Consider the following 15,943-nt stretch of genomic DNA (forward strand, 5'->3'; position numbering starts at 1 on the left):
GGGGTTTTCCCTGTTGATATTGGTAGACCCTCTAATGACGTCAAACTTTTGGGTGGCCCGGTGAGTTTAGATGTGAACTTTATCAGTAATATGATGTTGAGCAGGTGAATAAAACTGTTAAATTAATGTATGCAATCAAGAAGCTCAAATATCCCCAAAGCGAGATGTTGTTACTTCGCAATTGCACTGGTGTGTCTAGATTATATTTTGCAATGCGCACTACCAGTCCTGCTAACCTGCAACCGGCCATTGATCTTTTTGATGATCATTTACTTAAGTACTTGAGATTACTAATCACTGGTGATGGTGCGGGGTTTGGTCATTTGCAACAGCGTCTAGCTACCTTGCCTATCAAAGATGGTGGATTAGGCATTTACACCATGGCGGAAACCAGCTCCTACTACTACCTTGCTTCTCAGAGCCAGACTACTTCGGTGCAGAAGGTGATTCTTGGTAACTCATTATCAACAGACAAAGGTACTGCTTATCAGTTTGCACTTCAGAGATTTATCCAGGTACGTGGATTACCTTGTACCTACTGTGTCAATGATACTGCCCCCCTTCCATGCACTCCCTGGCAGTCACTTATTTTGATGCGGTTAAGAAGCAAATCCCAAGCCAATTTTCTATGTCTGCAAAAGATTCCATCTTGTGGCAGTGTAATCGTGTTAAGCATGCTCAGGACTATTTATTGGCTATACCTATCAGTGGGCTCAATCAGTGTATTGGTCGAGACAGTTTAGAGTCGTGCTTTGATATCGTCTTGGCATCCCACTTTTTGTTGAGAATGGCTTATGTCCAAGTTGTAACAAATCCATGGACATTTTTGGAGATCATGCTCTTCATTTTTCTAAGGATATTGGCCCTAAGTTTCGACATGATGTTGTTCGTGATATAATTGCTGAAATTTGTTACAAAGCTGGTGTGCCTGCACGTAAGGAAGCTTTTCTCGGTTTTCTGACGAATGGAGACAAAGATTTGAAACCTGCTGATATTCTTGTGTTCAACTGGGAAAACAAACATGATGTTTGTATGGATGTCACAGGTGTTTCGCCCTTCACTAGAGAAGGAATTCGCTCATTCGTTCCAGGTAAATCTATAGCTACTGATGTTTCACGCAAACACACTAAATACTTGGACAAGCGTGTTTCACATGGCCATGGTTTGGGAGTCTTAGCTTTCTCCACTTTGGGGGAACTCGGTGAGGACACTTTGTGTTTTTCAAGCGTCCGAAGAACTGTTTAGTTAGTAATGACGCCAGTAGTGGTTTTGGTAGTTTTATTTTTCATAGATTAGGGATAGCTATTCAAAAAGGTGTTGGAGCCCAGCTTGTTGCTAGGATGACAACAAAAAGCTTTGTGTAATTTATTCCCTAATAATATGAGAAAATTTTAAGAATATTAATGATCATATGAGGTAATAATGAACGTAAAAAAATGGTAAATGATATGAAAGAATGTCAACATCATATAGTCATAAACATGCATAATTGTTTCACTCATAGAAATTCCATATTCTACTTAGCTTGTACGTGAAAGCGAGGTAAATCGGAGATATGATATAAATGAAGAAATATTTATTAGGCATTAATATTTATGGCATGAATCAACAAGTGCTCCAAATCAAACGAAGATAAACATAATGGCTATTAAGACATTAAAAAATGGAAACATTAATATTTTCTTTTGGGAATGTATCATGTTAGTTAATGTTAAGATAATGAGACATTATTAAGTTTACAATTAATGAAACCAATTTTTATTGTAAATTAACTTACGCTTCTATTTGATGAAACCTAAAAACATTTTCTTATCGATCGAATTTTAATTTATTGTAAATTTTACAATCAAAACCATTTTTGGCACTATCAAAGTTGGGTGTGCATTACGATATAGTTTATGTGTGTGTGAATTATGGTATGAGTTCTTTCTCCCAATGTTGATTTTTTTTATCATATGAGATTATTATCCTTAAGATCATTATGTCGAGATTTTTTAGTTATCACCACAATGATACTAGAGTGTTTTATCTTAGCAGTAATAAAAGATTTATGGTCAGCACGAACATGCCAAACCATAAAGCAAGGTTCAACAATTATTGAGTTATAGTAATATTAACATTATTACTGAGTTCTTTGGCAATTACCACAGTGATTTCAAATAATTTCCAGTCATAATTGTTATACTGTCAAGTGCTTATAAAATTATTTTTCTTAAATATGTTAGAACAACAATTACCCACAGGTGATTTGAGGTCACATGTTTAAGAAAAATATTGAAAGATGTGATCTTTATTTGATCATACAATATGGATCTGAATCGATTTATGTTTTAATGTGTGTCTAATGTCATCTGATAGACACATTTTTGTGTCTAAATTGTCCTCAATTTTCTCTATGTTGGTACTCGATTTTGTACTTATTTTAGTGTTTTGTGTGCTTGTAGGTATTTTTGGAAAATAAACGTTTTTGGAAGAATCGGCTCGAAAAACTGCTAAAGGCACCCCCGGATGACATTTGCTAAGCGGACCTCAGATTTGGCTAAGGGGAACCCGCGGTTATGTGCAACCCAAATTTGTTCTCAGCACCCAAATTACTATCGGCACCCCAAAAGAAGGATAAGAGGCACCCTTCATCTTCAACATTCAAAAAGAATATTTGCGGGAAATTTGGTTCCACCGGTAAAGGATTTATTATCTTTAAGATAAGAATATATTCTTTCTTTATAAACAGGAAGAATTTGAAGAAAAAGGAAGTTATCTTGTATAAACGAGAGAGATATCCTTGGAAGATTTTATCTTGGATTTTATTCTGCGAATTAAAGAAGATATGAGTTTAGTAAAGAAATATGGAGAATAAAGAGAAGGAAAAATTCCTGAAGATATTTTTAATTAAAAAGAAGAAGATTTTGGAGTTATGGAAGAATATATTTGAGTAATGTGTATTTGTGTGTATAAATAGAGAGCTGGAGAGCACATTTAAGAATGGAGAGTTAGGGGACGGAATAGAGGTGAGAATCGGGAGTTGAAAAGCTGGTCTCTGCTGCTTCCATTAAAGAAGAAGAACACAGAACAGCAGTCAAGAACAGTCGCAGAAACCGTTGCCTATAGTTTCAAATTCAATATCTTTGTAACAGTTTTTGTAACAATTATTTCGAAATCGCAACAGTCTGTAAGTGTTTCTCTGTAACAGTGGGTTCTGTAACAATTATAACTGTTACAAACACACTGCTTTATACCTTTTCTCCTTGCAAACACCTTTTTGAGCAATGAAAAATTCATTTGAGTGTGTTTTCACCATGCAGAGCTAGAACCCATCACTGGGACGACGGAGGAAGCAACTTTTCATGAATGTGGTAAATGAATTAATTCTTTTATTGACTTTTTGCATAGATTTAATTGTTTTATGATTTCTATTAATTACTTGTTATTTTTTCTGATGTCGCATGCTTGGTTTAAATTACTTTTGATACGTCATGCTTGCGACTTACAAATAATGTTTTATGAAATCTATTGTTGGCAAAGAATTAGAGTCACAATGTCTTTTGTTTGAGCTACATTGTCTAGAGTTAATGATTGAACCACAAGAATATGAAAAGTAGTGAAATCCTGCGTCTCAGTGCCTCTTCATCTTGTGACATAATTTGTATATTTTTAGTGTTTTTCCTTTGTTAATCCTAAAAACAATTTCAACAAGTCTAAGTGAACGAATCATCTTACTACAACATCATTGAAAAATAAAATCAATTTTTGGCGCCGCCGACGCGGAATTGCTTTTAGGTTTTATTTGTTCTATTTTACGCGTTTTGGTATTTTTGTTTGCTTTCAGATTTGGAGCTAAGATAAAGAAAAAAAAAGTGCTGAAAAGAAAATCCCAAAAAGGAAAGAAAAGAGAAATCCAAAAGGAGTGAAGAAGAAGAATATTTTATATATTATTTTATTTTTTTAGAAATTGTAATTAGGGTTATATTTTTGTAATATTTTTATTTTTGGACCTTTTTTTTTCTTTTTGGACTTTATTTTTGGACATTGGACATTAATTTTTTTTTAAACCCTACGGAAGGGTAGTTTCAAATATAAACTGCACAAGGAAAGACGGCGATTACGATATCGCCTCGGACCCTCGGGTTCGTACATGGCATAGGAGTCGTGGCCCGAGTCGAATCCAACGGTTCATCCCCCGTCTGGAACGGGAGGTAAGAATTCTAAACGCTCGCGAATCCCCTGTCAGCGGGTTTACTGGATGATTTTGTATGAATATATGTTGAGGAATCGAATACGGCTGTTTTAATTTCCTAGTAAAGGGCAAGGCCTGGCCATACAAGATAAGGGTTCGGATTTCATCGCCGTTCTCTTCTTGCCCGCCTTAGGAAAACGAAACCAAACGCGAACCTAAGCCTAAAATTTTGACTAGAACGAGACCGATAGGGTAACGAGCTTAATAGGAAAGTCATTCGAAAAATATTGGTTACTCTTTTAAGCATACTTCGAAGTTCATGATGGTTTCTATGAGTTGAATGCGTGACTGAGCCGCCTTGTAATGCGGTGAGGCCTTGGGTATCAAAGTTCCATGCAGCTTCCCTCGCCTCTATTCAACTTACTTTGACTCGGATTGATTACAGAGGGGTTTGCTTAAATTTTAACGAATTCCCTTTCGAAGGATTAGAAGCTGGTCTAGAAACAATCTAAGTGGAGTCATCATGCTTTTTGTTTTCTAGATAAAATAGGCTTGTTGTGGTCGAGTCAGCCTTCTTTGTGCCTGTTTAGAATCCCCTTGCAGTTAGGATGTCGAACTGGTATAGCCAATACAATGATCATCCAACCGAGCAACATGGACATTACTCTTTTTATGATCATAGTGTGAATAGTGGTTGGGAACGCCAACCTTTTCAATATTTTGGGTCATACCATGGTGAGCCCAATTACTATCCGCATGCACATCAGTCTTACGAGAAAGAAGATTATAATACTAGTTCTTCGTATTTAGAGGATACAATCAAACTTTTGAAAAGTAGTCCTTTTTATGATCCTTCAGTTCCTATTCCTTCTCTAGAAGAGTCTCTCAGGAGTTTAGCTGAGTCGACACGAAAGTTAGCTGAATCGACATGTAAGTTAGCTGAGGTGAATAACGTAGTTATGGACGAAAGCACTTCAACAACGACTGAATCTTTAGAATATATCCTCAATAGATTAACTCAAACTTAGATCCAACACTAAGGGATCTTTCTTTGGAGGAGACCCTTGAGAGGATAGCTGATTCGACACGTAGACTTGAGAATAGTGTATCCAATAATACCTTTGAGAATGAAGATAGTTATTCACATAATCAAGATGACAAGGATAAAATTGGTAACACTACTTGTTTAGATGAGGTCCAACCATTTTCATGTTATTATAATGATTATGATGAGGATAGTGTTGATGAAGAATTTGAAATAAGTAGGCATAGTGATCAGAAATTTGTTACTCCAATTGAACTTAATAATGATAATGTTTCTTGTTCAAATCCAAATAATTTTAATAATTATTCACCTATTCAAAAGGACGAGGATTTGACTAGAGATACTCCTGTTTTAGACGATGTAGTATTTCCTTATGATTACGAAGCCAACGATAATTTAGAGGAACGAGTTTATTCTGAGAATATTGTTTTAGAGTCTAGCAATTTTGAAACATTAGTATTATATGAAGAAGACGAACTCGTAGAGATTTTCAATATGAGTGAGGATGCATCAACTGAGTATAATCTACACGAAGCAATTGACCATTTTCAGGATTCCGATGATCTAGAAATTAGGGAAATTGTAGCTAGTCTATCTAGAGACACCCAAAACTCTAAGTTTGGGGGTGATTATCATTCTCCTTGTGCCTTACCTTTATCTCTTACAGAGATCCCTCACTTGGGACTTGATATATGTGCCTCATCCATTGTGCCAGATTACCTTCATACTAGCTCTCCCGAACCTAATAATGTCCAGGAAGAAGTTCAGTTATTAGAAACCCATCCTCTGGTTGATATGGTTTACCCAGGCTATGATACCCAGATTAATTTTTTTTCCCACCAAAAAATTTTATTCCAATTGTGGGAACGTTTGAATTTCAGATGTGTCGGTTATTGAGTTTTGAGACTAAACCTAATTACTTTAAGAGATTAGGGTCGACACATTTGTTTAAGGAAGACCACCACGTTCATTATGGTCAGCTGTGTAAGTCAAATTTGATTGACTTAGAGGATCCCCAGTTATTCAGGTTACTTTTATGTGCTTCTAAATTCTTAGTTGAGTATTTTCAGACTCTACAACCTGACCTTCAGGATCCTTCCTTTGAGGAAGTCCAGCCAATGAAAACCTTTTATCTAGACCCTTTTATAGAGCCTGAACCTGAACCACAACTAGATATTGTTGTCTTAAAGTTAAATAAGGGTATGTTCGGTATCTTCATGGTCTGTTACGATTTTCTCTTCTTTTGGGTAACACTTTTTGATTCATATGACCCGCAATTATTCCGGATGCTGCTATATGAATCTTCGTGGTGACTAATCCTTTCTTAGTCTGGCTGAAGACTTTAAACTTAACACTTCTTGGGAGGTAACCCAATCTCATGCAACACGGTAATATCTTTCCTTAACTCTTTTGCTTCAAATGGTAACAGTTCTCCTTGTTCATATGATTTTAATTTTATCTTTAGAACATTGAGGACAATGTTAGATTTAATTTTGGGGGTATGGGAGAAAAATTTTAGTTGCAATAAATAAACTCCAGAGCCTAGAAATTTATGCCTATTAAGGATTTCACTAACCAATCTAACTGGATGGGAACATTTTGGTTGTAGGAGTTGAGGAACCAATCTAATTAGATGGAAACATCTAGAAGAGTCTATTCATAAAAGCACAGAGATCAGGTGTTAGAAAAGAAAACATGGTAGTTTCGCCATATCCTCGTGATGGAAACATCGAAAGAATCCTGATCACTTTTTTTTTTCTTTTTACTAGTACTAGGGTGAAATAGAGTGACTGAGACAAAAAAAAATTGAGACCAGACCACCAGACCAACCAGAATAAATACAATAAAGTCGACCACTGGTACCCTTGTATTTTCCAGTGAGTTGACCTAGAGTTAGGATTATCGACCACTGGTTCCCTTGTATTTGTCAGTGTGTTGATAGTAGTCCAGACCAATATCTCAGTCCATTAGGATAGGTTCACCTTAGTCAACATCATCTACGTTTTTCTCTACATCCATCTTCTTAATCTATCCATGTGATTGGTTGACTCCGGTTTACGATGTCCAGAAACTATCTGAGTAGAGCTCTGTCACTTTATATGAATTTTAGTATGCTTGAGTGCAAACTCGTGTACATCAATTGGAATTTCGCATCAGGATACTTCCTCCTGTAGTCAATAAGTATGCCAACCAAGGAGATTCTTTAGTGCCTTCCAAGGTTCTGTGTAGATAGCTAGGGTCTGGAGTAAAGGTTTTGTTGGTACACCTCTGGTAAACCCCCCAGAGACAACACTCCGCCGCTAGGGCCACCTAGCGGTTTAACGGCTTGCTGCACATGCTAAGTGTAGACTTTATTTTCTAGAATAAATTTGCTCGAGGACTAGCAAATAATAAGTTTAGGGGTATTTGATAGACACATTTTTGTGTCTAAATTGTCCTCAATTTTCTCTATGTTGGTACTCGATTTTGTACTTATTTTGGTGTTTTGTGTGTTTGTAGGTATTTTTGGAAAATAAACGATTTTGGATAGGCCTGTCAATATTTGTCCGATATCCGGTATCCGTTTCCGAGTATTCGAAATCCTATAGGATTTTATCCGTTTTATCGGATATCGGATATCAGATCGGATATTTTATCGGATATTTCTTCCTTAACATATCGGAAACGGATTAGACCCCATCCGAAATGTTGATATCCGATAGTATAGGAACTTATTTATAATTTATCCTAATTTCGAGTCTAGTATCGGATATTATCGGATATTGTCGGATAAATATCCCATAAGTGTCAATTATGAAAATGTTTTACAAGGGTTTTTAAGCTTTTTTGTTATAACCGGATACTATCGGATATTTATCGAATATCCGACAACTTAGCCTATCGGAATCGATATCTGATTTTGATATCCTATAGGATATTATCGGATATCGAATATCCGGTAGTGCTTAACATGTCGGATATCGGATTTCTAAATATCCGAAGGATATTCTTCCATTGACAGGCCTAATTTTGGAAGAATCGGCTCCAAAAACTGCTAAAAGCACCCCCGGAGGACATTTGCTAAGCGGACCTCAGATTTGGCTAAGGGGAACCCGCGGTTATGTGCATCCCAAATTTGTTCTCAGAACCCAAATTACTATCGGCACCCTAAAAGAAGGATAAGAGGCACCCTTCATCTTCAACATTCAAAAAGAATATTTGCGGGAAATTTGGTCCCACCGGTAAAGGATTTATTATCTTTAAGATAAGAATATCTTCTTGCCTTATAAACAGGAAGAATTTGAAGAAAAAAGAAGTTATTTTGTATTAAACAAGAGAGATATCCTTGGAAGATTTTATCTTGGATTTTATTCTGCGAATTAAAGAAGATATGAGTTTAATAAAGAAATATGGAGAATAAAGAGAAGGAAAAATTCCTGAAGATATTTTTAATTAAAAAGAAGAAGATTTTGGAGTTATGGAAGAATATATTTGAGTAATGTGTATTTGTGTGTATAAATAAAGAGCTAGAGAGCACATTTAAGAATGGAGAGTTAGGGGACGGAATAGAGGTGAGAATCGGGAGTTGCAGAGCTGGTCTCTGCTGCTGCCATTAAAGAAGAAGAAGAACACAGAACAACAGTCAAGAACAGTCGCAGAAACCGTTGCCTATGGTTTCAAATTCAATATCTTTGTAACAGTTTCTGTAATAATTATTTCGAAATCGCAACAGTCTGTTAGTGTTTCTCTGTAACAGTGGGTTCAGTAACAATTATAACTGTTACAAACACACTGCTTTATACCTTTTCTCCTTGCAAACACCTTTTTGAGCAATGAAAAATTCATTTGAGTGTGTTTTCACCATGCGGAGCTAGAACCCATCACTGGGACGACGGAGGAAGCAACTTTTCATGATTGTGGTAAATGAATTAATTCTTTTATTGACTTTTTGCATAGATTTAATTGCTTTATGATTTCTATTAATTACTTGTTATTTTGTCTGATGTCGCATGCTTGGTTTAAATTACTTTTGATGCGTCATGCTTACGACTTACAAATAATGTTTTATGAAATCTATTGTTAGCAAAGAATTAGAGTCACAACGTCTTTTGTTTGAGCTACATTTTCTAGAGTTAATGATTGAACCACAAGAATATGAAAAATAGTGAAATCCTGCGTCTCAGTGCCTCTTCATCTTATGCCATAATTTGTATATTTTTAGTGTTTTTCCTTTGTTAATCCTAAAAACAATTTCAACAAGTCTGAGTGAAAGAATCATCTTACTACAACATCATTGAAATATAACATCATCCTCTCTCTTGATTTTCTAACTTGAGTGTCAGTTTTGACATAAAAATAAATAAATAAAGATCATGATTAAGAAAATGCGAAATAATTTTTCATTATTTCGTATAAAATTCATAAAAGAAAATTTACTTAAATCAAATCATTATCAAGTTGAGTAAACTGTTACATATTTTCATGAAAATTGTTGTTTTATATCCAAAATTTATTGCATCCTCTAAAGAAATTGAGGTTCAGTTTTTGGATACATTTTTTTTTTGGATACATTCTCAAATGTTTGTGAAAATGATATTCATTGCCTATTCTAAACATCCTTCATTTTAATCCATATTATATCCCTTATTCATCACGATTATTCAAACTTGCGTCACATTAAACTAGTGATGCATCAAATAATTTTTCTTCAATGAAATTTATTATTGAAACATACTTATAGACTTGCTTAATGCTCGATTTTGGGTTAAGAAAGGTTCGCTATGTTTGGGTATTTTTCAATTAAAGGGTGTTGGTATTTTCACAATTTATGTATGACATGTTTTTGGATAAATGTTTAATGCTTTATGGTTACTCATAATTATTTATAATCGAATAATTTTATGATCAGATCAATTATGTCCATCTAATTGAGTGGGACCATGCAATGTCACAAGAAAAGCTAGAGTGATATTTGCAATTGTACATGTTTGATGGATTATTTAGTTATTACCGTAGTGATACTAAATTCTTATCTTGTAAGTACTGTATATCTTGAGTCCTCTTATTAGTATTGACTTAACGATTAGAAAAATGCTACTCACAAGTAGTTTTGGTTCACACTTTTATTTAAACACTAAATTTATCTAAATGTTTCATATACATGTGAAATAATAGCCGCCACCCAAAGGTGACTACAATTCACATTATAGTAGGTTGAACATATTTATAATTATTTGAGTTTGTTAATACATTTTAAAACGAGATTTGTCCATAGGTGATTCTAGTTGTAGTGTTAAACAAACATAATGTTGTGTGTATGAGAAGGTAAAATATTTGCATATGTTTTTCATGTCTCACATTGTTCCTTGCTAAGGTTTTACCCACAGGAGAATCTTATCGAAGGTATGAAACTATTGTAAGCTTAATTGTCATATATCTTTATTATAATTTTTATCCTTTGTTCTTAAATTATTGATTGTGGGCTTATTTCGTAGACTTTTTACCGTCCAATTTTTGGAGAATAAGTTTTTACCTGGTGATTTTTCGTGTTACTCTGTACAACAATGAATTGCATTATGAATCTCAAATTATGAACGTTTTCTCAAACATTCATTACTGAAATTGAGAGGAAATTATATAGAAAGTGGAAATCATAAATTCTGATAAAAGAGGTGAATATTGTGAAAGGTATGACAAAATATGATGATATCCTATATCTTTTACGCAGTATCTCCAAAAGCTTGGAATTGTTGCCCAATACACAAGGACAATTTATCCTTGGCATAATAGCGTATGTCAAAATGCTAAACCATACTCTTATGAAAATGGTTAGAAGCATGATGAGTCATGTATAATGGCCATACATTTTTGAGTGTATGTTCTTCCTACAACTGTGTGATGTAAATAGATTTCCGAGCAGCAGCTTCAGAGACATACTTTGGACTGTAGAAAGGCTGGAAACCTAGTTTAAACCACCTTTAATTTATGGTTTTCAGTTGGAGGCGAGGGCTTACATTTTCCAAGAATTAAAATTGGATTTGAAAACTATTACCCGTTCATTGGTTTTCCTAAATAATCCAAATGATACTCTTTAATGTTCTAACTGTAGTATTAGATTTATTGAAACCGAGTAAGTTCATTAGTGATGGCATAATCATTGGGAGTAGGTGGATATATTTGTTCAAGAAGTCATCATAACGTTCTCTTTATTTACGATCTCTACAGATATTATGAATCTTCTCATTATCGGAATGTTAGATAATGAAAGACTACAAATTACTGATCCAATACTCTATAATAAAACTACTGCCAATAAAGAAATTTTTTGATAACAACATGAACCAGCATTAAGAAGGTCTCAAAAGAGATGGAAAGAAAGTTATTCATGTTGTTTCAGTGATTTGCTTATATGAATTTATTTTATTTTGATATGGAATGGTAAAGACTCGGTTTCCGATTCACGAATATTATGTGTAATAATTTTTATTAATAAATTGATGCTATGTGAGCGAAAATCAATGGTTGAAAGTCAAGTCTCAAATATTGTTCGAAGGACACAAGTCAGTTGTATTAAAGTGGGTCTTTCTAACCTAATACGAATGTAATAGCAATTATAAACGATATAAAGCAAGAGTTGTATCCAAAGATTTTACTCTAAAATGATGCTTAAATTATAAATAAATATTTCTCTCGTGTCAAAAAAAAGACTTATTATAGTATTATTGCTCAGTATGACCTAAGAGTTACATTAACTAAATGTGAAAATAGCCTTTATTAATGATAAATTTTAGTCTATAAATTTTAGAAATCAAAGTATGAAATTTAAGCAGCTTTCCTTAATGGTATATGAATTCAATAAAACTATAAATGTTTCCAGTTTTGGATGAAATTATTACAAGATTTATGCATATACCTCAAGATCAATGGGAGAAATTCATACTCTTGGTCTTGTATGTTAAGACATACTACTTACGAGTAGTGGTCTTGACTTTATGCAAATCTCATTTATTTATTTATTTTGAAATAAAGGATATCAATGAAGCTTACCATGTGATAGTACATATCATGTGGATTATTAAAGCTATCATATAAAGCACATATCAAATTTTTGAAGAATTTTTGAGATTTCAACATATCTAGCAAATTTTGTGTCATATTGAATAGAAGATATAAATTTAATCTTCATTATGTCTTAATTCTAGTATGGAACACATAACGAGATGTTGGTGCGTTAGTTAAATGCCTAATGAATCGAAAGAACAATTTACGGGAAAGTCATCAAGAATCCTGAGATGATAATGTTGAATTATGCCCTACAATTATTTAACCAATCTAATTAGAGTTGATTGGATTTTCAAACTTCAATTTTGGTGGATGTAAGGATTCTATAAAGGAAGAATCCATTAATTTTAGTTTCACAATTGAGTTTGAATATTTTTGACTACGAGACTTTGAGATTTAAGTTTGTCCCTACACCGCTGAAATTTATCGTCTTAGCTTCGTAGCGTTAAAGTATTATATGATACAAAAGGAACAAAACACATGAACCTTGAGTATCTATATGTGAATCAAGTAATTCAGAAACAATAGTTGTTTAATTACCATTTAAGCACAACTGCATCCACATATGAACTTATTAAACAATTACCTTTTTAAGAAAAGATTGAAATTTTAGGTCAGTGGGAGTAACTGATTATTGAATTCAACTAGTTCATGTGCTTATTTTTGAACACTTATTGAGCTCTTATCGATGTTATTCTAGATATATTTATTTATCCATGTTTAATATACATTTATGTGAGTGGATGATTGTTAACAGAAATCGTCTTTCTTAAAGACATCACTGGACCATTATGATACTCCTATTTAAGGCCTAGTTGACCGAGGTACATATATTGTGGTACATGGAAGGGAACATGTTGATAACAGGACAATGTACTTGATCAAGGTATTATGTTAACCATTAAATTTTGTTTAGCAATTATGTGCGCCTTATGTTTTCGATGTTTAACCATTATTTAAATTATCTCATGGACCAGTAAGAGAATGTAAGATAATTTCCATTAGGTCGAATTGTCTCATTTTCCCATGTGGTAATCTGGATATTGCTAAACATCTTAGGTTTCTATAAGGGGTTATTTCCTAATTATCTCTTCCTTGATGGACAGTCAAGATCTAAAGCTTATTGCTACAACTTTGGGAACTTGGTCCTCTCTCTACATATGAAAGAGACACAATAACTATCAATGTTGTGTCTAAGAAATTACTCATTACGACTAAGATGAAGAGAGAGACACAATGACCTCCACAAGGTAAATCTGCTGCTACAAAAATGATCTTGTCGTACTACGGACTAGCGCTACCATGTATTTTTAATAATATCTACTTGCATATTTATCGTGTGATTATCATGAAGTTCACAATTCTATAATCACGTATCTATAAACTTAAAACTTATAATGGTCACTTAAGAAAGAAGGAAAAGGGGCAACCTGGAGTAGGCAATTTCATATTGCTGGTCATGGTCATCGTTTCACGTTTTTAGCCCTTAGTAATACCGATGAACTCATATGCTTCTGTTCAAATGGAGATATCTGTGTTTATAGCAGGGATTCAGAAGTTGTAATCACTTTTCACAGAGCATTTTTTCCCCTGATTCATGTTGGGATTTTACACGTCGACAGTTTCCTGGTACTGAAAGATTTGTGCAACTAGGAAGAACATGTGAAGAAAATTGGAGAAGAATAGATGATTTTGAGAAATCATCATTTTATTGTTCCCTATGACTGCATGTGGCAGTGTGTTTTGGTTTCTGTCATTTGAATTTGGTTTGTGCCCAAGTTTGAATGTATTTTTTTCTGGCATTTGTACCCAGTGTATTTTGTACAAAATGCTTTCTGGTATCTAGCATATGAATTTGGTTTGTATTGTACCCAAGTTCGAGTGCATTTTGTACCCAAGTTTGAATGCACGTTTTTTGGGTAGCCATCAAACTGAAGTTACAGAACAAGCGCACACTGCACACTTATCAGCTTAATTCCATATGTAGTTACATCTTTGGCCGGAGCATACCCAACATACTCTTTTGTGGTGTCCACTGTCACATATTTTCCCGGCCTTGTTTTATCAGCGGGCACCTGATGTACCTTCTCCGGCTGCTTTGACGAGGGAAAATCGCCGTTTTACCAATCTGATCTATTGGTAATTCGGAATCGTCGATCCAGTCGTACTAGTAGTTCACTCCTCCACTGTCAAAAACTGCAGCTAGTGATTATTCACTTCCAGGATTTATCGAAGTCTACTTCTGGTTCAGCCAATTCAGTTAGGGCTACTGGTGCTTGCATATCCCGTTCTTCTCCAGTATCATATTGACAACCATCTACCATCACCAAATTTCCTTCCATTGGCTTCTATTTCTTAAACCGACAATCTTTTGGGAAGTGACGGAACCATAACTTAGATTAAATGTCCATCAATTCCATACAAATTAAATTTGATCATCCACTCGCTTATCTACAGGTTGGCCGCGGGTGGCTGGATAACATCTACGGTCTTGTCATCTATCAGATTCATTCGAAGAATCCGGTGAATACTCACTCGTATGAGCTCCCCCTGTACGAGATTTCTTCTCACGCGGATTTTTAGGTCTGCCTCCCTTATCTTTCTTTCTAAAGTTTCCCCTACTTTCATTACTGAAGAGTGCCTCTTCTTCATCCCTAATAGAGATACTGCTAAATCATCTCTTGGTCCGCTAATAGATTTTCTATTTCCGTAAGAGAAGGTTTATTTTGCCAACCTCGGCCTTGTGTCCAAGTGACATGAAACTGGTACTCCGGTCTTAGCCCATTTCTATTATTCTTAATAATTTTTCTTCTAAAATCTTATTTTCCGACCAACAAACTCCAGACGTGTTAACGAGATCTTCCATTAATCCTTTGCAACACCCAATCGCAGCATATATGGTCCCGACCAACAAACTCATAATCTTAGACAGTAAACAATCACGATAGACGATTGTTCAATCCTAAGTCTTTTAGGCATGAAATCAATTCTAAGTTAATTACATAATCCAGTAATAACTTACAAAGATTATGTCATTGTCCCAGTTACGAAGTTCAAAAGATAGACGCTTTACTTTGTAGTTCAATATACCTAAGTCGTGAAAAAACTTGGATATTCTTCTTTGATACTTTGATCAAAATAAAATGATCAAGTCTCTAATAATAGAGTTTCATATATATAACTTCGCATGTTATATTTTCAATCTAAACGACCTGAAAATAATGTATGTATAATGGAAACAAGTCAAGTCTTGTATTACTAACTCTAAGTAGAAGGATGATGTCTTCGTTGATGTCGATACATCTTCAGAATCTTCAGGTCTTGAATTCAGAGTAATACTTATATGTCTAAACATTTCTAGACTTCCTAGTCTAGCCTAACGAAGTTGATTCTAGTATCTAATCAAACAACTTTGAGTTTTGATACTAAAATATGACAACCAACCTTGATATACCAATGCTTGGTGGGTTCAAATGAGCAATGCTCTAACACGCATGTAGATATTAAAGTTTACCACTTACTCTCGCAGTTATGCAATCAAGGAGCAAAGAAGATTCCTATATATTAAACTTATATTTATTCGAATTATGTTATTTTGTTTCGTTAGTTTATGAATTGATGAATTTAGTTGGTTTTAAAATTGTTGTGTTTGCCTAAGACGCGACAAAATGACTACAATTTGG

Source organism: Papaver somniferum, chromosome 9 (genome assembly GCF_003573695.1).
Source record: "Papaver somniferum cultivar HN1 chromosome 9, ASM357369v1, whole genome shotgun sequence".
NCBI lineage: Eukaryota > Viridiplantae > Streptophyta > Magnoliopsida > Ranunculales > Papaveraceae > Papaver > Papaver somniferum.